Raw genomic sequence first — 27,254 nt, 5'->3', positions numbered from 1 at the left:
CCCCCCCCCCCCCCCCCCCCCCCGCTTTATCACCAGTTTTCTGAAGTATCTGATTTGATTTTTAAAATATAGACGAGTCCTATTACAAAGTTAGATTGGTACTGGGGAAGTTTCTGCTACAGAATTCTAATTACATTATAAATCAATTTCATTGATTATAAATCTAAGTGTATATGTTATTTTATTTGTCCCATCATAAAACCTGGCTATGAGATCTTTGAGCACTTTCAGGTTAGAACATTGGTTTTTAGTTTAAAAATTGTTTGAGCTTCTTTTTTTAAAGATTTTATTTCTTATTTGAGACAGAGAGAGTGAGAGAGAGAGAGCATGAGTGGAGTGAGGGGCAGAGGGAGAAGCAGGCTCTCTGCTCAGCAGGGAGACCGATGCGGGGCTCCATCCTGGGACTCTGCGATCATGACCTGAGCCGAAGGCAGACGCTTAACCAACTGAGCCATCCAGACAGGCCTTGTTTGAGCTTTTAAAAATAAATAAATAAAAAGTAAAACAGTAAGAAAGAAATCCATTGACTCATGAGAAAAAAACTCATTGATTTACAAGACCTGCAAAAACATTATTTTCTTTTAAGAAAGCATACTGATTATGCTGGGATTGGACATGGGAGCTTATGGCTGGGAGAATGAGTGGGCAAGGAAACGTGAGAAGAGACAGCCCTCTCTATTTACTATGGTTGGATTTTATATCGGGTTAAGTGGGCTTGAAAGGGGAGTCGGGGTATGAAGCGTTATGTACCCCACATTCCAGGGAAAAGAACATCTGGCTGTAAGATATAAAGCAAAGCTAGATAATGAATTGTGACTGTGGAAAACCATTTTTATCAGTTATCCCCACTTAGTTGGATGAGGAAAGTCACAGGTAAAAGTGAATTCAGAAATGAGAGAGAATCAGCTAACATGCCTCATTAGCCTCCAAAGCCCTTGAAAGTGTCTAGAAGTCTCCTTCACAATTTCCACAGAAATTTCACATCGACCGTTTCTCCAACTTCTGTATACAAGTACTTTCTCTTTAAGGCAAGTTTTTTAAAAATTAAATTAAAGAAAAATTTTTATAATTATTACTTTATTAGTAATAATTATTTTTCAAGACATTTTTTATTCCTTTTTATCTTCAAGGTTGGATTTATGGCCATATTCAAATAGGATTTGGGGAATGAGCCTACGGACTCATCTAGCATGTACAACATCATTACTTTGAGAAAATATGATCCGAGTCGAGCACACAGCTCAGAAATGGGCAAAGAGCTTGGGAAGACAATCTATTCAAAACTTGTGAATCATCTGCACATGAGTTTTATGAGTAGGAAATCAGCGTGCTAGATATACTTTTCATACTCTTCTCAGTTAGGGTAGTATGCAGTTCATAGACTAAATTACTATCCCCCACAACCTTAAAAAACATTCCTTTGGAACAATCTCTAATTATCTGAATAAATCCACCTTGTATACAAAAAGTCCATAGTTAAGAGTCTGTTTCTTGGATTGCCTCTCTCTCTCTTTCTCTCTCCCTTCCTTTGCTCATTTGCTTTGTTTTGTAAATTCCACATATGGGTGAGATCATATGGTATGGTTTATGGTTTTCCATATGTCTTTCTCTGACTTATTTCACTTAGCATGACACTCTCTAACTCCATCCATGTTATTGCGAATGGCAAGATTTCATTCTTTTTTATGGCTGAATAATACTCCATTGTATGTAAATACCACATGATACTCTATATAGAAAGACCAAAAAATTCCATCAAAACACTGCTAGAACTGATAAACGAATTCAGTGAAGTCCCCCGATACAAAATCAACGTACAGAAATCTGTTGCATTTCTATACACTAATAAGGAGCAGCAGAAGGAAAATTAAGGAATAAATCCCATTTATAATTGCACGAAAACCAATAAGATACCTAGGAATAAACTTAACTAAAGGGGTGAAAAATGTGTACTCTGAAAACTGTAAAACACTGATGAGGAGCACCTGGGCGGCTAAGTCAGTTAAGCGTCTGACTCTTGGTCTCAGTTCAGGTCTTTGATTTCAGGATTGTGAGTTCAAGGCCCACCTTGGGCCCAATGCTGGGCATGGAGCCTACTTAAAAAATAAACAAACAAACAACAATAACAACAAAATACTGATGAAAGAAATTGAAGATGATGCCAAGAAATGGAAAGACATTCCAGGCCCATGGATTGGAAGAACAGATATGGTTAAAATGTCCATACTACCCAAAGCAATCTACACATTTAATGCAATCCTTATAAAAACGCCAACAGCATTTTCACAGAGCTAGAACAAACAATCCTAAAATTTGTATGGAACCACAAAAGACCTCGAATAGCCAAAGCAATCTTGAAAAAGCAAAGCAAAGCTGGAGGCATCACATTTCCAGATTTGATGTTATATTACAAAGCTATAGTGATCAAAACAGTATGGTACTGGCACAAAACTAAACACATAGAGAACAGAATAGAAACCCCAGAAATGAACCCACAACTAGATGGTCAACCAGTCTTTGACAAAGCAGGAAAGAATATCCAGGGGGAAAAGACAGTCTGTTAAACAAATGGTGCTGGGAAAACTGGATAGCCACGTGCAAAAGAACGAAACTGGACCACTTTCTTATACCACACACAAAAATAAATTCAAAAGGATTAAAGACCTAAATATGAGACAGGAAACCATAGAAATCCTAGAGGAGAAAACACAGTAATTTCTTTGACACTAGCTGTAGCAACATCTTTCTAGATATGTCTCCTGAGGCAATGGAAACAGAAGCAAAAATAAACTATTGGGACTACATCAAAATAAAAAGCTTCTGCACAATGAAGAAAATAATCAACAAAACCAAAAGGCAACCTACTGAATGGGAGAAGATTTTACAAATGACATATCTGATAAATGGTTAGTATTCAAAAAATATAAAGAACTTATACAACTCGACACCCAAAAGACAAACAATCCAATTTAAAAAATGGTCAGAAGACATGAATGGACATTTTTCCAAAGAAGACATACAGACGGCCAACAGATGCATGAAAAGATGCTCAACATCTCTCATCATCAGGGAAATGCCAATCAAAACCACAATGAGATATCACCTCACACCTGTCAGAATGTCTAAAATCAACAACATAAGAAATAACAGGTGTTGGTGAGGATGTTGAGAAAAGGGAACTTTCATGCACTGTTGGTGAGAATGCAAGCTGGTGCAGCCCTCTGGAAAACAGTGTAGAGGTTCCTCAAAAAGTTAAAAATAGATCACTGAGTCTTTTAGACTTAAAATTTAGTCTTAAATTTTATACTCCAGGGGAGTGCCTCACTTCTTTCTCTCTAGTCCTGTGCTGGTTCTGGTTGGATAAAAACTGGGGCAGCTCTGGGTTTTGGGTAAGAGGACAGTTTCTTTGGGACATGGCATAAGTGCAGGCCAGCCCTCACTGCTTTGAATTTCACTGTTTAAGATTCCAATTCCAGGAGGCAAGACCCTGATAGGCCCAGTTTGGATCTGATTCTTCCTCCTCTTGGCAGATTAGGGGGTGGGGTCACCGTGTTTGATGGTTTCACCCCAAGGATGCAAGTTTGGCTTAACATATAAAAAAAAAATCAATGAATATAATATACTTCATTAATAGAATAAAGGACAAAACCCAGAAGACTACCTCAATAGTCATAAAAAAGCATTTGACAAAATTTGACAAACTTTCATGACAAAAACAATCAACCAACTAAGAATAGAAGAAAACTTCCTCAACCTGTTAAATGGAATCTACGAAAAATCCACAATTATGTCATACTTGGTGAAAGACTGAGTGCTCTCCCCCTATGAGCAGAAACAAGACAAAGATATCTACTCTCTCCACTTCTACTTAACATTGCAATAGAAACTCTACCTAAGGCAATTCGATTATTTTATTAAGAAATAAAAGACATCCAGTCTGGAAAGGAAGAGGTAAAAATATCTTAACTTGCAGGCAGTACGATCTCATCTATAGAAAATCCTATGGGATTCACTAAAAGGCTAATAGACCCAACAAATGAATTCAGCAAGTTGCAAGACACGAGATTAATATACAAATCAATTTTATTTCATATACTAGCAATGAACAATCCAAAAATGAAATTAAGAAAACATTTTCATTTTTAATGGCATCAAAAAATAAAATACTTAAAATAAGTTTAACAAAACAAATGTCAAATTTGCATATTGCAAACCACAAAATATTGTTGAAAGAAATGAAAAAATATTTCAGTAGATAGGAAGACATCCATGCACATGGATTGGAAGACTTAGTATTGTTAAGATGACAATACTCGCCAAATTAATCTCCAGTTTCGACACAATCCCTATAAAAATTCCAGCCAACTTTTTGCAGTAACTGACAATCTGATCCTAAGATATATATGAAAATGAAAGAGACTCAGAATAACCAAAGTAATTTTTAAAAACAGGAATAAAATTGGGCAATTCACACTTCCTGATTTCAAAGCTATAGCAATCAAGCCAGTGTATTGCCAACATAAGGATAAATATATAGATCAATGGAGTAGAATTGAGAATCCAGAAACAAATTTGTATATTTATGGTCAATTCATGTTTTGGCAAGGGTGTCCAGACAATTCAGTGGAGAAGAATATTATTTTCAACACATGGTGCTGGGACAACTGGATATTCACATGCAAAAGAATGAATTTGGAAGCGTATCTCATGCCATACACACAATTTAACTCTAATTAGATAAAAGCCCTAAATGTAAGCAATAAAATTATAAAACTCTTAGAAGAAAACATAGTCGTAAATCTTCATGACTTTGAATTAGTCAACAGTTTCTTAGCTATTACACCAGGGCCCAAGGAACAAAAGAAAAAACAGATAAATTGGACTTCAACAAAGTTAAAAACTTTCATGTTTCAAAGGGCACTATCAAAAAGTGAAAAGAGCCCACAGAGTGGAAGAACATATTTGCAAATTATATATCTGATAAGGGTCCAGAATATATAAAGAAGTTTCACAACTCAAGAATAAAAAGACAAATAGTTCAGTTAAGAACTGGCAAAGGATTTGAACAGGAATTTCTCCAAAGAAGATATACAAATGGCCAATAAGCACGTGGAAAGATACAAAACATCATTAGCCATCAGGGCAATGTGAGTCCAAACCACAATGAGATATCACTTGTTGTGGGTTGAACTGTGTCCCCCAAAAAGATGTGTTGAAGTCTTAACCCTGGTACCTGGAAATATGACTTTATCTGGAAATAGAGTCTTTGCAGCTGTAGTCAAGTCAGAATGAGGTCAGACTGGATTACGGTAGGTCCCAATAAGACTGGAGGGGAGACACAGATACAGTGGAAACTTTCACGTGATGACAGAGTCAGAGATTGAAGTGATGCATCTATAAGTCAAGTAATGCTAAGGATGGCTGGTAACACAAGAAACCAAGAGAAGGGTATGGAATAGCTTTTCCTTAAAGCTTTTAGAGAAAGCATGACCTTGCTGACATTTTGATTTCAGACTTCTACCTCCCAAAACTGCGAAAGAATGAATATATGTTATTTTCGATCACTCGGTTTCTGGTAATTTGTTGCAGCAGCCCCAGAAAGCAAATATACTACTCGCTCCCACTAGGATGGCTACGATAAAAAAGATGGACAATAACAAGCGTTGTGCAGTTGGGAAGAAATTGGAACCCTCAGATATCGCTAGTGGAAATGTAAAATGGAGCAAACACTGTAGCAGACAGTTTACAGTTCTTCAAAAAGTAACCATATAGAGTTACCATTTAACACAGTGATTCCGCTTCTAAGTATGTATGAAAACCTATGTCCACATAAAAACTTGGACATGAATGTCTATTAACAGCATCCTTAATAATAGCCAAAAAGTGGGAATAATCCAAATGTCCATCAACTGTGGATTGGATTAACAAAACACGATGTATCCATATACTGGAATGTCATTTGGCAATGAAAAGGAATGAAGTACTGAGCCATGCTACAAAATGGGTGAACCCTGAAAACATTAGGCCAAATGAAAGAATCACGAAAGACCGTATGATTCCTTTAATATGAAATGGCCAGAAGAGGCAAATCCGTGGAGGCAGAAAGTAGATTAATAGTTGCTTAGGGCTGGGGGTGGGGAATGGGGAGTGACTGCTAAGGGATATGGTGTTTCATTAAAGGCTGACGAAATGTTCTAAAATTAGATAGTGATGATGATTGTACAACTTTGTGACTATACTAAAACCCACTCAAGTGTACCCTTTAAATGGGTGAATTTTATGATATGTGAATTATATCCTAATAAAGCTACTAAAAAAGAATGTGTTCTATGGGTGCTTTTCATTTTAGCTGTGCTGAACTCACTTTGCTGAGTCTGAGATCTCATGCATGCTGTGCCTGGAATGTTCTTTCCAATTTTATCTACTGGCAAATCCCTATTTATTTTTCAAAACCCAGCTTGTGCATCCCCTCTTCTGTGAAGCATCTGTCCTCCCAGGAAAGCAAGCACTTCTCTGTATTGCTTCTTGTTTTTAATTAATATATGATCGACATATAACATTATATTAGCTTCAGGTGTACAACATAATGATTCAGTATTTGTATATGTTAGGAAATGATCACAAAGTCTAGTTAACATCCATCACCATCTATGGTTACATATTTTTTTTCTTATGCTGACAAATTTTAAGATCTACTCTCTTAATATCCTGCTAAGTGAAATAAGTCAGAGAAAGACCAATACCATATGATTCACTCATATGTGGAATTTAAGAAACAAAACAAATGAGCAAAGGGAAAGAGAAAGAGAGAGAGAGAGAGAGAGAGAGGTAATCCAAGAAAAGGACTCTTAACTATAGAGAACAAATGGATGGTTACCAGAGGGGAGGGGGTAGGGGAATGAAAAAGGTGATGGGGATTAAGGAACACTCTTGTGATGAGCGCCAGCTGTTATATGGAAATGATTAATCACTATATTGTACACCCAAAACTAACATTACACTGCATGTTAACTAATTGTAATTAGAGTAAAAACTTAAAGAATAAAGAAGATACACTCTCTTAGTAACTTTTTAAAAAAGATTTATTTGTTTATTTTAGAGAGGGAGAGAGAGCGCATGTGTGCACACATGAGTAGAGGGAGAGGGAGAGAGAGAATCTCAAGCAGACTCCCTGCTGAGCATGGAGCCAGAAACGCAGCTCGACTTGGGGCTCAATCCCATGACCCTGACTTCATGACCGGAGCCAAAATCAAGACAAAATCAACTGACTGAGCCACCCAGGCGCCCCTCTTAGTAACTTTCAAATATACAGTATGGTTTTATTAACTATAGTAACCATGCTGTATATTGCACCCCCAGGAGTTATTTATTTTATAACTGGAATTTGTACCTCTTGACTGCCTTCCCCCATTTTACCCACCTCCCTACGCTCTGCATCTGGCAACCACCAATCTGTTCTCTGTATGTATGAGATTGTTAGTTTTAGATTCCACATGTAAGTGAGATCAAACAGTAGTTGTCTGACTTATTTCGCTTAGCATAATGCCCTCATGGTGTTGCCTCTTGATTTGGTCCTTGTGGGAACGGTTGTACATTTCTCACTGTGCTGCCACTTCGTTTTCTTTTTGCTTCTATTTCCCCTGTAGATTGTGTTTTTCTCTGAGGATGAGAAACATGGGCATCTTACCACAACGTATCTATCCTCAGTGCTTGTCATTGTGCCTGGCACATAGCAGGCACTCAGTGCTTGCTAAATCCAACTGAATAATTTGAAAGCATATGGAACAAAGCTCAGAATAAACAGTAAAGAAAGGATCACATAGGTTGTGGTCATGAACAACATCTGCTAATTAGACTGCTAAGAATGTAGTATAACATGGCATTCGAGGCACCTATGGTTATAAAAGCTCTCAAATATATTTTTATTACCCTATCTATACGTCCAAAAGCCAGCTAGCTTTTAGCTTTCATTCCCTTTTCCTCCTCCTCTCCCCAGTCCCTCTCTCCCTTTTTATCCGTGAGTCAACATATTCATGTTTTTTTCCTATTAAAAATTCAACTTTCCACTTTGAGATAATTTCAGCTTACAAAAAAGATCACAAAAATCATTCAAAGACTTCTCATATGCCCTTCACCCAGCTTCCCAAATAGTAACATCTTACGAAGCCACAATACAATGGTCAAAACCAAGAAATTAATGTTTATATGATCCTATTAACTAACCTACCAACCTTCTTGGTTTTTTTTTCAAGATTGATTTATTTAGTTTTGAGAGAGAGCGCGCGTGCACATGTGGGAGCAGGGGTGGGGTAGAAAGGCAGAGGGAGAGGGAGAAGGAAAGAATGGAGCCAGACACACAGCTCCTGCTGAGCATGGAGCCAGACACACAGCTTGACATGGGGCTCAATCCCATGACCTTGTGGTCATGACCTGAGCTGAAATCAAGAGTGGGACACTTAACCGACTGAGCCACCCAGGCGCCCCTAACCTACCAACCTTGCTCAAATTTTACCATTTGTCCCAATAATGTTACTTTTCTGGTCTAGGAACCAATATAGGATCAGAGTCATGCCTTCTTAATCTCTTCTACTCTGGGACAGTGTCTCAGTCTTTCATGACCATGATGCTTTTTGGGCAATGGTTTTGAAGAATGTCCCTTAATTTAATAAATGCATAGCAGATACTTTTTGGTAGGTACTGTGCTAGTCTCTGGAACATTTTAGCTTCAGTCTTTGCCCCAGGAAGCTGGTCTTTTAGGGAAGAGGAGTAGAGATGTACAAATTAACAGCCAATTACAATACAGTGTAAAAATTCAATAATGGAGGTAACCACTGAGTATGGACAGGATGTTAGAAGGGGCAACTGGCTATATGTTGGGGGACCTGGAAACACTTCTTGCCAACGATGACATCTAAACCAAGTGAACAAGGCAGAAGTTGGGGGCCCGAGAGAGAGAGGAGTGTTCCAGACAAAATTTAATCCATCAAGTATAGCAGAATACTGCAGTCATTTTAAGGAATAACCTAAATACTCTTTGTAAAAATCTTTATAATCAGGACCACATTTGAACATGTTGAAGAAATCTGCTTTGACCTTTTCTGTCTTGTCAGAATTCATTTAAAAACCCTTGACACACTGACATTCATCGTTGTACTTTGGTAATTTCAGAAGTTCTGATGATAAAATTAACTTTAAGAAGCACAATAAATGTGAAACTAAAGAAAAAGGAAAGATTTTTTTATTGAGGTGAATTAATACAAGTAAATTCCGAAGTACATGAGCCTCTGAAGAGAATGATTAAGGAGGGTATAAAGTGAAATTAATTTATCAGAGGGACGCTGGCCTTGGTCACTGCCAGGAAGCAATCACATAAATGTTATCATAAAGTTAGACAAAATCATGCAATTGTGTAACCTTTTTGTATCTTGTAATACCCAACAGGAATAGTCCCCATTTGAACACAAGTGTTATAATAGGTTCCATAAGAGATAGTTGGGCAGACTCATTTAAAGCTGGGCATCTGGGACACCTGGGTGGCTCAGTTGGTCATGATTCCAGGGTCCTGAGATGGAGTCTCACATCAGGCTCCTTGGTCAGCAGGGAGCCTGCCTCCCCCTCTGCCTGCCGCTCCGCCTGCTTGTTTTTTTTCTCTGTCTCTAACAAATAAAAAAAAAAAATCTTTAAAAAAAAATTAGCATCTGCAGGTTGACTTGCGAACCGGAGTCTATCATCGCTCAGGTTCAAATGTTTTTGGTTCGGAACCTTTGGATAAGATTCTTGTTTGTGAATTAGAAACAAATTATTTAAGAATGGGGCAATAGGCAAACTCTATACTTAGAGTATATCTCCTTTCCTCTTCATCTTCTTCCTCCCTCACCTTCTTTTAGTTCTCAACTTTACTATTAATTAAGAGAGTGCAAATTAAAGCCACATTATCTTTGCACTACCATTAGACTGGCAAACATTAAAATGCTAGACGATGCCACACGTTGAAAACTACATGGAGAAATGGAAACTTGTCCTTTGCTATGGTAGGGCTTAAACATTTTATATCCACTTTGGAGAACAATTGGGTACTAGTAAGTCTGAAAATTTGCATGTCTCCCAGAGGTGGAAAATTGTAAGACACTTGCCTTCTTAGCCTTCTGTAAAGATGGGATGCAGGTGTTTGAGCTAGTCTGCCAAAGAGATGCATGAACCCCACACTTTGAAGATGCTGTTAGAAAGTAGGGACCGAGTGGAACCTCTGAAATTAAGGTGGCAGCAGTGATGGTACCTATGTATGATTTTTGGAGGCAGCAATGACTATAGATCAAGAAACAGCATCAACATCTGGCATGGGTCATTTTGGAAATAAAAGGGGGCAGTACCTGTGCCTTCAAGCAGAGTACCATTGTCTTCATTAGGTCAATTCCACGGTGTGATATTAGTTTATTTTCACATTGGTTCTTAAGCCCTTCATGAAATTCTGAAAGCTATCTAACATCCTTTAAAAAATACTTTCCTTGTTTAAATACCCATAATGGCTTTCTGTTGCTTACAACTAAGAATCTTGGAAAGCACTTTGGCAAAATCTGTTAAACAGAGGACATGCACACCTTACATCTCAGCAATTCCTCTACTGCACAGATCCTGAGGAGCAGCATTGTCCGTTAGAAATTTCTGTGATGTGGCTATGCCATCCAATACGCTAGCCACTGGCCACGTGCGGCTACTGACCACTTGAAACGTGGCTAGTGTGGTTGAGAAGTTAAAATTTTAATTTTATTTGATTAATTTAAATTAATTTAAATGTAAGTACCCACATGTGGCTAGTGGCTGCATTGTCAAACAGCACAACCCTAGCAAAAGAAGATGCCCACGTGCAGCCCTCTGACAGTGCTGGTGGGAACGCAAGCTGCTGCAGCCACTGTGGAAAACAGTGTGGAGGGTCTGCAAAAAGTTGAAAATAGAGCCACCCTACGACCCAGCAATTGTACTACTGGGTATTTACCCCAAAGACACAAAGGTAGTGATCTGAAGGGGCACATGCACCCCAATGTTAAATATTGCACTAACTAAAAATCAGCCGAGGGACTCACAAAAGAAAAGGATGTACAGTATGACACCATACACTTAAAATGTGGGAGGGAGAGGAGTAACAAATGGGTTCCAACTTAAGTGACCATCAACTTAATATCGACTACTGTATGCAGATGTTATATACAAACTGAATGGTAACCACAAATCCAAAACCAGTAATAGATATGTAAAAAATAAAGAAAAAGAATCCAAATATATCACTAAAGAAAGCCAATTCCTTGTAAGAGAAAAGAGCAAGAGAAGAAAGGAACAGAGAAGAACTATAAAACAACCATAAAACAAGTAACAAAATGGTAATAAGTACATACCTATCAATAATTTCTTTGAACGTAAATGGACTAAACTCTCCAATCAAAAGACAAAGGGTGCTAGAATAGATAAAAAAGCAAGACCCATTCGCATGTTGCCTACAGAGATTCATTTTGGACTCAAAGACACATGCAGATTGAGGGACACCTGGGTGGATCAGTCAGTTAAGTGGCTGACTTCGGCTCAGGTCATGGTCTTAGGGTCCTAGGGTCAAGCCCCACATCAGTCTCCAGGCTCAGCGGGGAATCTGTTTCTCCCTTTTCCTCTGCCCCTTCCCCCGCTCATGCTCTCTCTTGTACACTGTCTCAAATAAATAAATAAAATCTAAAAAAAAAAAAAAAGACACATACAGATTGAAAGTGAAGGGATAGAGAAGCATTTATCATGCAAATGGATGTGGAAGTGAAAAGAAAGCTTTAACAGCAATACTTATATTGGACAAAATAGACTTTATAACAAAGACTTTAATAAGATCAAAGAAGGACACTATATAGTCATAAAGGAGACAATCCAACAAGAAGATATAATGATTATAAATATTTGTGCACCCAACATGGGAGCACCCAAATACATAAAGCAGTTAATAATAAACATAAAGGAAGTAATCCATAGTAATACAATAATAGTAGGGGACTTTAACACCCAATTACCTCAATGAACAGATCATCCAAACAGAAAATCAACAAGGAAACAGTGGCTTTGAATGACACACGGGGATCAGATGGACCTAGCAGATATACTCAGAACGTTCCATCCTAAAACAGAATACATACTCTTTCCAAGTGGAACATGGAACATGCTCTAGAATAGATCACATATTAGGCCACAAAATAAGTCTCAACAAATTAAAAAAGATCAAAGTTATACCATGTATCTTTTCTGACCACAATGTAATGAAACCAGAAATCAAGCACAAGAAAAAATCTGAAAAAGGCACAAATACATGGAGCTTAAATAACATACTACTAAACAATGAATGGGTCAACCAACAAATCAAAGAGGAAATCAAAAAATACATGGAGACACATGAAAATGAAAACACAATGGCCTGAAATCTTTGGGATGTAGCAAGAGTTGTTCTAAGAGGGAGGTTTATAGCAATACAGACTGACCTCAAGAAGCAAGACAACTCTCAAATAAACAACTTAACCTACCTTGCACCCGAAGGAGCCAGAAAAAGAAGAAACAAAACCCCAAATCAGTAAAAGGAAGGAAATGATAAGATCAGAGTAGAAATAAAGGAAATAGAAACTAAAAAAATAGAAGAGATAAATAAAACCAAAGCCGGTTCTTTGAAAAAATCAACAAAATTGATAAACCTTTACCCAGACTCATAAAAAAGAGAGAGGACTCAAATAAACAAAACCAGAAGTGAAAGGGAGAAATAATAACCAACACCACAGAAATACAAAGGATTGTAAAAGTATATTATGAAAAATTATATGTGAACAAATTGGACAACCTAGAAGAAATGGATAAATCCCCAGAAACATATTACCTCCTAAAACTGAATCAGAAAGAAATAGAAAATTTGAACAAACAGATTACCAGCAGTAAATTGAATCAGTAACCAAAAAAACTCCCAAGAAACAAGAGTATAGGACCAGATGGTTTCACAGATGAACTGTACCAAACATTTAAAGAAGAGTTAATACCTATTCTTTTTGAACTATTCTAAAAAATAGAAGAGGAAGGAAGGCTTCCAAATTCATTCTATGAGGCCAGTATTACCCTGGTATCAAAACCAGATGAAGACACTACAAAAAAAGAGAACTACAGGCCAATATTTCTGATGAACATACGTGAAAAAATCCTCAATAAAATATTAGCAAACTGAATCCAACAATACATTAAAAAATCATTAATTACAATCAAGTGAGATTTATTCCAGGGATACAAGGGTGGTTTAGTATTTGTAAATTAATCACGTGATATATCACATCAACAAGGGAAAGTATAAAAACCATTAGATCATTTCAATAGATGCAGAAAAAGCATTTGGCAAAGTACAACATCCATTCATGATAAAAACCCTCAACGAGGTAGATTTAGAGGTAACACACTCAACATAATAAAGCCATATATGAAACACTCAGAGCAAATATCATACTCAACGATACTCAGAGTTTTTCTCCTAAGATCAGAAACAAGATAAGGACGTCTACTCTCACCACTTTTATTCAACTTTATACTGGAAGTCCTAGCCACAACATTCAAACCAAGAAGAAAGAATGCAAGCATTCAAATTGGTAAGGAAGAAGTAAAACTTTCACTATTTACAGATGACATGATACTATATATAGAAAACCCTAAAGGCTCCACCAAAAAACAACTAGAACTGATGAATGAATTCAGTAAGGTTGCAGTATATAAAATCAATATACAGAAATCCATTGCATTTCTATACGCTAGTCATGAATCAGCAGGAAGAAAAATTGAGAAAACAATCCCATTTACAATTTCACCAAAATAATGAAATACCTAGGAATAAACTTAACCAAAGTGATGAAAGACCTATGCTTTGAAAACTATAAAACCTTGATGTAAGCAATAGCAGATGACACAAACAAATGAAAAGATATTCCATGCTCATGGATTGGAAGAACAAATACCGTTAAAATGTCCATACTACCCAAAGCAATCTACAGATTCAATGCAGAATATATCAAAATACCAACAGCATTTTTCACAGAGCTAGAACAAACTATCCTAAAATGTGTATGGAACCCCGAAAGACCCTGAATAGCCAAAACAATCTTGAAGAACAAAACTGGAGGTATTACAATCCCTATAGCAAGATATACTACAAAACTGTACTAATCAAAACAATATGGTATTGGCACAGAAACAGACATATAGATCAATGGAAAGACTGGATAGCCCAGAAGTAAAACCAGATTAAATTGTCAATTAATCTCTGAGAAAGACAAGAATATAAATGGGAAAAAGTCTCTTCGAGAAATGGTGTTGGGAAAACTGGAGAGTTACCCGCAAAGGAATGAAACTGAACAATTTCCTTACACCGTACACAAGAATAAACTCAAAATGGATTATGAGACCATAAACGTCCTAGAAGAGAGCACAGGCAGTAATTTCTTTGACATCGGCAGTAGCAACATCTTTCGAGATACGTCTCCTGAGGTAAGGGAAACACAAGCAAAACAAATTATTGGGACTACATAAAAATAAAAAGCTTCTGCACAGCAAAGAAAACAATCATACCGAATGGGAGAAGATATCTGCAAATGACACATCCAATACAGGGTTAGTATCCAAAATACATAAAGAACTTATATAACTCATCACCAAAATAATCCAATTAAAAAATGGTCAGAAGACATGACAGACATTTCTCCAAAGAAGACTTACAGATGGCCAACAGACACATGAAAAGATGTCCAACATCATTCATCATCAGGGAAATGCACATCAAAAGCACACTACCACCTCACACCTGTCAGAAAAGCTAAAATCAAAAACACAAGAAATAAGTGTTGACAAAGATGTGGAGAAAAAGGAACCCTCATGCACTGTTGGTGGGAATGCAAACGGGTGCAGCCGCTCTGGAAAACAGTGTGGAGGGTCCTCAAAAACTATGAATAGAATCACTATATGACCCTGTAATTTTACAACTGGGTATTTACCCAAAGAATTAGAAAGCACAAATTCAAAAAGGTATACACACCCCTATATTTATCACAGCATTATTTACAATAGTCATATATACAGTGAAGTATTACTCAGCTGTAAAAAAGAATGAAATCCTGCCATTTGTAACAACACAGACGGACCTAAGAGAGTATAATGCTAAGCGAAAAAAGTCAGTCAGAGAAAGACAAATACTGCATGATTTTACTCATATGTGGAATTTAAGAAACAAACGAGGGGCGCCTGGGTGGCTCAGTCATTAAGCGTCTGCCTTCAGCTCAGGGCGTGATCCCAGGGTTCTGGGATCGAGCCCTGCATCGGGCTCCCTGCTCTGCTGGGAGCCTGCTTCTTCCTCTCCCACTCCCCCACTTGTGTTTCCTCTCTCACTGGCTGTCTCTCTCTCTGTTGAATGAATAAATAAAATCTTAAAAAAAAAAAAAGAAACAAACGAAAAAAGGAAAAAAGAGACAAACCAAGAAATAGACTCTTAACTATAGAGAACAAACAGATGGGTCCCAGCGGGGAGGTGGGGAGTTGACGGGTGAACAGGTGATGGGGATTAAGGAGTGCACTTATCATGATGAGCCCTGAGTAATGTATTGAGTTGCTGAGTCACTATATTGTACACCTGAAACAAATATAACACTATATGTTAACTATCTTGGAATTAAAATTAAAAAAAAAAAACACATTGGGACTAATTATACTCCTATGAGAGTCTGGAAACTTTTTTTTTCCTTTTGGAGGGTGCGGGAGTGGGAGAAGAGGGTCACTTACACTTTGTAGAATACATTACACTTTTGGGTAGAATATGGGCAAGAGGACATTAGTGCTAACAGGGATGCTAGAGATTATGTAATACATGGCATTGATTCATAGATAAAGAAAAAAAGTCCAGCTAGATTATGGTCCTTGCTCCAGATTACAGAACTGGACAAATACTAACACTTATTTCTTTTCCTTGATTCATAGTTGGGATATGTTTTGCTCAGATGCTAGATTGCTACCACCGATAGAATGCACGGTGACTGTTAACTGCTTCTCAGATCACCAAGAAGTTGTTGAACATTTGTCACTTTTTAGCTCTTCAAGATAGTCAGTTAACATACATTTTGATAGATGATTTGAGAATCCTTTTGCATTTGAAATGCTGTTTAAAATCAGCACTATTTGAAGATAACACCACATAGCATTTCTGAACCATCAGAAGAAACTAATTATTCAAGTAGAAATAACAGGCAATGCCATAATTCAAAGAACTAGAGCAGGGGTTGGCAAAGTGTTTCGGTAAAGGCCACATAGTAAATATTTTAGGCTTTGCAGTTCATACAGTCTCTGTTAAAACCACTCAACAATGCCATTGTAGTGTGAAAGCAGTCATAAACAATATGCAAAAGAGTGAGCGTGACTATGTTCCCATAAAACATTATTTACAAAAACAGGCAGTGTGCTGAATTTGGCCTTCAGGCTGGAGTTTGCAGACCCCTGCCCTGGAGTCCTAAATTTTATAGGCTTTAAGTGGAGTGTATATATAAAGTCACCCAGAACGCTTGCTCTAAAAATGCTGTTAATCTTTTGTTTGGTTAGTTTTATTTATTTTTTAAATAGCTCCTACATATTTTAATAAATCTAATGTAACTCTAAGTGACAGGCTCCTCCTAGAGATGTGTGTGTGGCCTGGCAAGAGTCATGTCCCATGACTGATATCAGTTACCTCGTCTAAAAAATGGCATATCATCCATCCTTATTTAGTTGCTTATTTCTGAGCCGGCCAGCTCAGGAATGTTAGTAGGATGCACAAAAAACACAAAGGGCATACTATTTATTTAGAGATGAATTTGTTTTATCTATATGGTTTTTTGTTTCGTTCCTTAAGGATGCCAAGTGCAGGGCACCCAGCTGGCTCAGTTGGAGGAATGTGCGACTCTTGGTCTTGGGGTTGTGAGCTTGAGCCTCAAGTTGGGTGTAGAGATTACTTAAACATAAAATCGTAAAAAAAAAAAAAAAAAAAAAAAGAATGCTAAGTTTCTATCCTAGCCTCTTGTGTGGCCTTCTGTGCGTTACCTCAGCTTCTTTATCTGAATCATAAGGAACCATGCTCACTCACATCTTACGGGTGTGGCAAGGGAAGCTCTCCAGATATGCCAGATGTCATTTATCTAGCACTTACATGCTATTGGAGCTGGACATGTCCACACACTTTAATTGTTGCATACTGATGACTGCCAGGCCTCACAGTCTTGTGGCTTTCCATCAAACAACCTGAGAAGGGAGATAAAAAGGAAAGAAAACTAACAAAAACAGAAAAGGAAAGACAATAAAATGTAAGGATAATGGCTGAGTGGGTAATGGCAGGCAACATCTTTAGCTACCATGAAAAGTATTAAGCCAATGTGTTTGTTGAATTCATTTTGTTGGTGGTCACTTTGTGTTCACTCCGAACATCCCGCAGTTAGCTAAGTAAACACACATGACTGATGAAAGAAGAAAGGGAACTATTTTTATAGGGACCATTAAACTTTAACTACCATCTGGAAGGGAATGATTAGAGAAGATCAAAATTAAGGCAGTCAACACAAATGCTGTGTGAATACCTCAGGGAATTAACATGGATAAAGACAGTGAACTTGTGGTTAAATAAAGAGACAGACATAAGAGGGAAGTGGTGAACACATCCTTTATAGCTTTAGACCTCATGGTCACATTCATTGCCAAGAGAGCTCAAAGAGGGGAGAAATAACAAGGAGACCATGAGAAAATCCGAAACACCTGGAAATAATCAGATGCTCTGCTCCAGTCATAAAAAAAGAAAGTTAAAGAACGACCCAGGACCACATCATTTGGGCTTCCTCCCTTCCCAGGAAGGAAATGCTTATAGGAGAGGTGTGTTGAAATTGGCAGATAGTTAATATTCAGATTAGCCTAGTACTTAACAGTAGGAAACGGGTTGTATGTACCGCTGGGAAAAAATGTAAGGAACTATATCCTTGTGAACACGAAAGACTCCATAATTTCTGGGAATCACTGTTTTCCCACTAATTAAACAGTCACCCAGCAGGTACTTTGAGAGAGAACAGGAAAAAGGGAGGTTCGGGCCTTCCTCTTTCAGGGCGTACTTCTGCCTTTCATCAGTACTTAACCCCACGGCTGTTCACCCCATTGAGAGCGCACATAAAAGCTTCAGAGAGAAAGCTACTTGTTTTGTTTTGTAGTTCGTCTCTGTATTCAGATGGACTCAGAAGGCCAAACTTCTGAATATCTGAAAGAGGCATCAAGACGGGTGAGCTATGCTGGGTGAGTCCCTCAGCCTGTCCTCCATTCTGAAGAAGCTCCATGTGGGGCAAGTCCAGAGCCCTGAACGAATGAACTAACTTTCTTTCTTTCTTGCCTTTTTCTTTCCTTCTTTCTCTTCCTTCCTTCCCTTTCTTTCTTGAAATACAGTTGACACATAACATTACACAAACTTAAGGTGTTCATCTGATACATTTATACATTGTAGTATGATTGCTATTGAAGTGATAGTTACATAACCATTTCTTTTTAATGGTGGGAATAATTAGCAAGCCTGATGAGGATAATAGAACATTGTTGTCCACATTTGCTCTACTGTGTGGAGGGCCCAGAGCTTTGATTATTGGAGTGATCAACATAGTTTTGGAAGGAATGAGCTGAAGGAGTTTGCCTCAGGCATTGCAATGTAAATATCCTGAGGCAACAGGGAGGAGGGATGTACATGGAAATTCACCATGCAGTTTTCCCCTCTCTGGTTTCTTCTTATTTAAGGTCTTGACTCTACCAGGTAGTGTGCAAAGTGAGTTTCCATCTTTTATCTCATTGATCGCCAATACAATTTTATGAGGTATGCATATAATCCCGTTGTACAGAGGAGAAAACTGAGAACCAAGTCAGAGAGAGATTAAGTAACTGGTCCAAAGGTAAGGACATGTGGTTAGGAAATGCTGGTGTCAGCACTTAAACCCAGTTCTTGCTCTCTGCAGTTTTTGCTCTTATGCTCTTACCCACCATGAAAAAAATCTCCCTCTTGTGCCTCTGCTGGCACCCAAATCCTCAGTATTATGACCTCCACACTTTCCCTTTCTCGAAAGATGTTGGGCTCAACTTCCTGTTAGGGTCAGAGGCTTAAAAATAATGGAGACAGCCTAGTAAAGCATTGGGGCAAAGCAGCTATAATCCCCCTGCAGCAGGAGCCAGAGGCTCCCCTGCACAGCGAGGGAGGCCGAGCCAGGGAGGACTGGGCAAATCATCGCCACATGGGCTGGTATATTTGGCCCCTTCCAAGGCTTTTGCAAAAGAGAATCAATGAGAAATAAAATGCCTGAATTTTTTTTTTCAAGCTTTGAGTAGTGTTTGGTATAGTCTGGCGGCGCTTTATAAGAACATTTCCTTTGTTCCTTATTTTTAGAATAAAATATTTTAGAGTAAAATTCCATTTTAATTAAAATTCAAATAATGGCACAACTCATGCACCTATACCCTACGTGCAAGAAAATGCAGTATTACAAGTCTGAAAATTCAAAGGTGTGCCAGAAACCTCATCATTAACGCACTTCCTTCTGCCTTTGTACTTCTGGAATCTCTAAACATCTGGTGATTTTACCATCAGGAAACAGTGCAGTGTCCATCTGTTAAATCAGGCTTTCGCTTCATTCACCTGGGAGGATCAACCAGATGTGGGCGTCGTTTACATTATTAATGATTTCAGTCTTCCCTTTGTACATGCCCTGTGAGGGCGCGGTGTGAGGTAGTCTATAAATCACTAACAAGTGAAAAAGTCATATTTTACTTTACTTTAGGCATCAGGAAGAAGCAGAACACTTTTTTTTTTTAAGTCCGAGCATAAATCAGTAGCATCTATGTAAATTTCTGCCACCGAAGACTTTTAACTCCTTTTCTTCGACAGAAAGAAGACCTTCGACAGAAATAGGACCTCAACATTCACACGTGCAAATGTTTGCGGTGTGTGGATGCTCAGTGACTCACGCCAAGACGCTCCCTGGATCTCTCACTTGGCGGCAGCCTGTATGATCTTTGCCACTTGTTTATAAATAGCTTCGTACGAGATTTCAGTCCGCACTCTTCCTATCCCGTCCCAGCGTTAGCCATGCCCGCATGTTACAATGCCCCTGTGACAACGCACTGACTTCCATGGGCGTCAGTGGCCTGAGACAGTGTGGCATCATGACGACAAGTGCAGGCTCTGTCCATTGTGACACTGGGGACTCGGCAAGTTACTCAGCCTCTCCAAGCCTCGTTTCCTCCTCTGTAAAGTGGGGATGATGACGATAGTAGTATCTACTTTGCAGAGTTGTGTTCAGAATTAAATATGACCAGCTATATAACTGCCTGACACATAGTAAGAACTCAGCAAAGTTAGCAATTACCAAATGGTAAGGCACTGGGAGCAACCTGCTTGTAAAAAACCTTTCTCAGCAAAATCGAGCAGAAGGTACAGTTTTCCCATATACTCCCTGTTCCTGCACATTCACAGCCTCCCTCCTTATCACCCTCCCCCCGGAAGCATGTTTGTTACAACTGATGAACCGACACTGACCTATACACAATGACCCAAAGTCCACAGTTAACCATAGGGCTCACTCTGGGTGCTGTACGCTCTGTGGGCTTGGACAAGGTATGACATGTATCCATCACTACGGTATCACACAGAGCAGTTTCACTGCCTTAAAAAAACCTCTGTGCTCTGCCTATTCATCCCCCCTTCTCCCTAGTCCTGGCAATCACTGATCTTTTTACTCTCTCCATCGTTTTGCCTTTTCCAGAACGTCATATAGTTGGAATCATACAATATGTAGCTTTTTCAGATTGGCTTCTTTCACCTAGCAATATACACTTAAGTCTTCTCCATGTCTTTTCCTGGCTTGACAGCTCATTTCTTGTTAGCGCTGAATAATATTCCATTGTCTGCACGTACCACACTTTATTTGTCCAATTCACCTACAGAAGGATATTTTGGTTGCTTCCAGCTTTTGGCACTTGTGAATAAAGCTGCTATAAACATCTGTGTGCGTGTATCTGTGTGGCCCTACTGAGGAGTGCAATTGCTGGCTCGTGTGGTAAAAGTTGGTTTCGTTTTGTACGAATCTGCCAAACTATCTTCCAAAGTGGATGTACCATTTTGCATTCCTACCGGCAAAAAATGAGAGCTCTGCTCAATTTTGCTGTGAACATAAAACTGCTCCAAAAATTAAGTCTACTAAAGACGTAAAGGAAGCCTTTCTCTTGACAAAATGTTTTCAGTTAACCGTTTTCTTTCTTTAAAAAAAAAAAGATTTATTTGACAGAGAGAAAGAGCGCACACACAAGCAGGGGGAGGGGGCAAGGGAGAAGCAGACTCCCCGCTGAGCACCGAGCCAGACTCGGGGGCTTGATCCCAGGACCCTGGGGTCATGACCTGAGTCGAAGGCAGATGCTTAACCAACTGACACACCTCACTGGTCTTCAGCATTTTCTCGTTTCCCTTTCCCTCCTCTTTCTCTGACTGTGACCCATCCCAGTCTTGCCCTCATCCTGCTCTTGCCTCCACCTGGGACACACCTGGCACGCTTGCCATCACTTGCCAGCTTCCCCAGGGCTAGGTTAAGAGTTTTTAAGAGTTAATGTAGGAACCTCCCTCTACTTCCCGCTTTCCAGAACCCCTGTTTTCCCTCTGGATTCCTTCTCCCATCCCTAGTCTTACATCCCACCTCCTTCTCATGGTTCAGAGTGCCACCACTTCTTGCCACTCACCCCTTGGTGGTGCCTATGGCTTGTATTTTAGAGTTTAGAAGCACCAACTCCTCTCTGGCAGGGAAGGAGAAGGGAAAAGACAGAGTCCCTGTTCCCTTCCAGGGCTGTAGCCAGAGGAAACATATCACTAGTATCTCCATTTTCTTTTCTTTTCTTTTTTTTAAATGTTTTTTTTATTATATTATGTTAGTCACCATACAGTACATCCCTGGTTTCTGATGTAAAGTTCTATGATTCATTAGTTGCGTATAACACCCAGTGCACCATGCAATACGTGCCCTCCTTACTACCCATCACCAGTCTATCCCATTCCCCCATCCCCCTCCATTTTCTGAACTCATTTTCCAAGAAAGATTGAACTAAGCTGTGGTTATTTCCTGAAGCGTTTGTTGAATCCATGTTTCATCCATATTTGATGCTAAAGGGAGTTCTGTGCTGACCTGAGACCTACTGATTCACAAGTCAGCGTTAGAAACATAACTCTTCATTGAACAGGCACACTAGTGCTGGGAATAGAACAAGAATCTGCTTGACTATTTAGCAATAATGCTTTAATCCAGATTTTTCTACACTGTGAGATCTTCACTTGATCTGATTCATGTTCTATCAGTCTAATAACATATTACTTTATACAGTGGTCTAAAATTGGCACTGGATTAAAACGTCTGCCCAACTATGAATTGGCTTTTCTTTTTGCATATGGGTCAGCTGAGGGGGAAATGATACAGAGAAAAATCTAAAGATTGGGTGTTGTCAGCACCACCTGTGTGGCTGCAGGTTCTTCTGACTCTCTTATGGTTGGGTCATAATCCATTCTGGGGGTCTTTCCAGATGCCCTTCCAATATCCAAATCCAGAATTTCACCCCCCCCCTCCGAAATCAGGCCAAATACCTGTTTATATAGCTAAAAAATTGAACATGGATTAAAACACTAAGAAAGAACATGGAGAATGTTAGTCAGAATACCGTTTATATTTCTTTATTGTGAAGAATGGAATATATATATATCCCCCATATCTTCTTTATCCATTCATCTATCAGTGGACAACACTTGGGCTACTTCCATAATCTGACTATTGTAAATAATGCTGCAAAAAACATAGGTGTGCATATATCTTTCAAATTGGTGTTTTTGTGTTCTTTTGGTGAATACCCAGTAGTGGAATTACTGGATCATATGGTGATTCTATTTTTAATTTTTGAGGAACCACAGTGGTTGCACCAGTTTGCAATGGTGCACCAGGGTTCCTTTTTCTCCACGTCCTTACCCACACTTGTTGTTTCTTGTGTTTTTGATGTTAGCCGTTCTGACAGGTGTGAGGTGAGATCGCATCGTGGTTTTGATGTGCATTTCCCTGATGATGAGTGATGTTGAGCATCTTTTCACGTGTCTGTTGCCCATCTGTCTGTCTGCTTTGGAGAAATGTCTGTTCATGTCTTCTGACCATTTTTTAATTGGATTATTTGTTCTTTTGGTGATGAGTTGTATAAGTTCTTTATATATTTTGGATACTAACCCTGTATTGGATATGTCATTTGCAAATATGTTCCCCCAATTCAGTATGATTGTTTTCTTAGCTGTGCAAAGGTTTTTATTTTGCTGTAGTTTACTTTTGCTTTTGTTTCTCTTGCCTCAGGAGACATATCTAGAAAGATGTTGCTATGGCTGGTATCAGAGAAATTACAGCCTGTGTCCCCTCTAGGATTTTTATGGCTTCAGCTCTCACATTTAGGTCTTAAATCCATTTTGAGTTTATTTTTGTGTATGGTGTAAGAAAGTACACACACCAATATCTTAATTATAAATATTAGTGAGTGAAAATATTACTTGACTCCTAATATTTAATTTCTAATTTCATTAAAGTTCAAATATACTGCTATTAAATGACACTGACTTACAAAACATAATTCAGATGTAGTGAATAAAATGGAAAACAGAATTTCAAATAGGATACAAATTTGTATTTGAAATATTTTTTCTCCATTTGTATACATACAAAGATGAGAATATCAATGTATCTTACATGTTAACCAGAAATAAACTACTACTAGGATGGATTGAACATACTTGGAATTTTTAAGAACTTGGTTGATTTTCATATATTAAGTAGACTATTCATTTTCTTGCAAAATCAGCCTCTCCTCCAAGATGTAACAGAAAAAAATAAAAAAGAAGAGAGGGACCCATTCAAACATGGTAATTTCTATGTCCTAACAAGTTTATAAATGCAAATATTGATGATTTTTAAAAGTGGAGAATTTATGGGTCATAAGAAGGTACTATTTTTTTTGAAAATGATAACGATATAATTTTTTGAGCACCTACCCTCTGCTAGGCATGATGTTGATGCTTCACATTCATTAATTTTGTCATTTTGTATAACTTCAAGGTTAGCAATTTTCTCCAAAAAATCTGATGCTCAAGAAAATTTTAAAAATTGGCTATAGCTTATAAACATTGCACAGTTTGGTTAGCTGCACGATGCTTACTTGCCTTGGAGTTTACCCTCCATCTGCATTTATAGCTTCTCTTGAAGTCAAAATTTAGAGAGCTGCTCCAAAAGTATGGACAGTTGCAAATGCCTCACTTGTCTTCCCACTTCCAGTATTAGCAACCTTCAGTCCACTTAGCACACAGCCAAAGGACAGGGGCCTTTTTTATTTTAAAGATTCCATTTATTTAATTGAGAGAGACCGTGAGTGCATGAGTGAGGGGGGTAGAGGGAGAGAGAGACGGAGAAGCAGACCCCCGGCTGAGCGGGGAGATGACGGCTCTATCCCACCACCCTGAGATCATGACCTGAGTTGAAGGCAGACGCTTAACTGACTGAGCCACCCAGGTGCCCCCCAGAGTGAGGTCTTTTAAACACATGTTGCTCCCTTGTTTAAGACCTTCCAAAGGCTTCTCATTACACTTCAGAAAACCCAAATTAATAAGCCTTGCATGATCTGGCCCCAGCCCCTCTCCAGCATGATTGCCCCCACCCTGCCCTCATCTGCTTTGTTTCAGCCACACTGGCCTTCTGTGGGTTCTGGGCACACCCAGGAATCCCTGAGCACATTCCTACTACTCCCACTTCCTAGAAAACTCTGGGCACTTCTCATCTTACAAACTATAGCTGGACTGTTACTCCAGAGAGGACCTCTAGGTTTGATTGTCACTGCTTCCTACTTGTTTCCTTCACAGCATGGACCACAATCTGTAGCTGCGTATTCTTTTGTTTATCTTTGGACTCTCTCACGGGTTGTAGCCTACCCAATGGCAGGAGTACATACATATGTATACTTAGTGCCTGGCATACAATAGGAGCTCAGTAAGTGCTTATGGAAAGGATGAATGGATTTAAGAATGATAGGAACCCGAATAGGAAACAGAATTTGCTAGAACAATGCCTAGACCTTATATGTCTTCAGGAAAGCAGAGAGGGACAAGGATATGTGGACCTAACTTGATGCGTGACTCTGTATGAATTCTTAAACCTTGTACTGGGAAACAACTTATCACACCGACCCAGATGAAGGTGGTAAAAGTATTTATATCCTTCATAGAACTGGTTGTCTGATTTAACCAACTAATTGTTATGTAGTACATTTAGATATTTTTATTCATCATTTTATTCACATTTTATGATTAAAACCTCAATATTTTGAAAAGTTAGGGAACTGGGTCCCAAATGTCTTATGCTAACTTTGTTTTAGCCCTGTCTATGCCCCAGGAGCCCAAAGGCTGTGACAAAAAACCATTCTGCATAGAGCATTTACACGCTTGATGTAGTACATGGCAGTTGCTAAGGCAGAAAGCCAGAGGTAATGAGCACCGAGAGAATTATGTGCGGATCTTCCTTGCAGCACTCCCCACTGTAACTGAACTACCCCTCCTGATCCTTCAGGTGCTATCAGGATGATTTTCTGCAGACTTCAAGAAAATCCCTGAAGGGCCAAAGATACTTTCTTGATGTTACAATCCTTACTTCAAGGGAAGCTAAATGTTCGGATCCTAAGTGTTTTAATAAGTTATAAGAAAAAAGGAAATTCTAAGTTGAGATCTCCTCCCTCCCTCCCCGCCAAATATGAAGAAATAGATCTTTATACCTATTTATTGGCAAGGTAAAATAAATCCATAATATTCAGAGTTATACAAAAATGGGAAGTGGAAATTCAGTCTTCCAACTTACAGCCACAACGTACTCAGGATTCGGATTTTTTTCCACTTGTTCTTTTGAAGCAGAGGTGGAAAGCAATTAATGTTCTATTAAAGAAAACGTGCAGTATCAGCATATGAGGCCATCTGAGGTCCTTTTGACAATAAGCAATCTCTAAATCTCTAGCAGTGGGATACATAGGCCTATTTAACCATGGAAACCTGGCTTTCTCTCACAAATGAGACCTATAAATTTCACTCAAACAGTAAGAAGATCTGAAAGCTATGTCTCTGTCTCTGTCATAATCTACACTTGTCTCAGACATTCTCTTAGGTCCACAGGCTTTGTTTTAAAGCAACAGAATTGTTTAATTCTTCTGCAAGTGGTCCCCATAATATCAAGAGTGTAGATACCATTTAATATTTGTGGCATTAGCAAAGAGCCCAAGCACAAAAATAAAGTGATAAAAATTCCTTCTCTCCTCTCATCTCCTGGAGTTAACTTAAGTAGAGTAAGGATACCTACCTACCTGCACTCTCTTTGCATTTCGGGTCTCTAGCTTTCAGATCTGTTTGCAATTTATTCTTTCATTATGTATACTAAAAAAATATTAGCTTTCTAAAGATACAGCTCACTCATGTATCTGTTTACAGGCAAAATTCACCAAGAATGATAATGGCCACCACTTTTTGAGATATTACTATATACCAAGTACTTTATAGTTACTTCGTTCAAACTTTATCACCATTTCCTCTAATGCAGGTACTACTCTTATTTTACACATGAAACACACACGAAACACACATGAAGAAACTCAAGATCCTACAGTTGGTTAGGGCTGAGACCCAGTGTTAAATTCAGTTTATTTGGCTCTGAAAACTGGGTGCTTAGTCACTACAAGATTCTACCATTTAATCATCCCGTAAGTTTCTTTTCTTTTTTTCCTAGAATAAAAGATAAAAGGGGAAAAAAAAACCCAAACATTTTTCTTACACAAGGATAGGTTTTTATTGACACCCCTTCCTGTGTTAAAATGTAATGGCACTTTGGTCTCAATGCCAGTCAAGTATTCATTTTTTTGGTTTCTTTATCCTGTTCGTATTCAAAATGCACTTGATCTAAAAAAAGGGGGAGGACACTTAATTTGATTTTTTTTCTCAGATTCTTGCCAAATTATAACCTGCCTGTGTTCAAAAGGGTCAGATGTTCCTTCAGTTCCTTAATCTTTTCATAAGTTCAGTTATTCTAAAGAAGTAGTTTCCAACCTGTGGGTCTTAATTTGAGGAGCCCTTGGAATTACTGTGAAAG

The 27,254-nt window shown here is 38.5% G+C and overlaps 1 long non-coding RNA gene across 5 annotated transcripts in view; it reads right to left on the bottom strand.

The window, feature by feature from the left end:
- The window catches only part of LOC103659595, a 76,975-nt gene that overhangs the window by 21,443 nt on the left and 28,278 nt on the right, over window positions 1–27,254 (bottom strand). For 4 of the 5 annotated variants that reach the window (XR_567538.1, XR_567536.2, XR_567537.2 and 1 more), the window contains exon 2: window positions 17,210–17,301. The exons of the other annotated variant lie outside the window; for it this stretch is intronic. This is a non-coding gene — a long non-coding RNA (uncharacterized LOC103659595). The remainder of the gene's footprint in view (window positions 1–17,209; window positions 17,302–27,254) is intronic. 5 annotated transcript variants of the gene reach the window in all.

This window comes from Ursus maritimus, unplaced genomic scaffold (assembly GCF_017311325.1).
Source record: "Ursus maritimus isolate PB19 unplaced genomic scaffold, ASM1731132v1 scaffold_1, whole genome shotgun sequence".
NCBI lineage: Eukaryota > Metazoa > Chordata > Mammalia > Carnivora > Ursidae > Ursus > Ursus maritimus.
The sequence above is the reverse complement of the archived record's forward strand: the minus strand, read 5'-3'. Positions and strand labels throughout refer to the sequence as shown.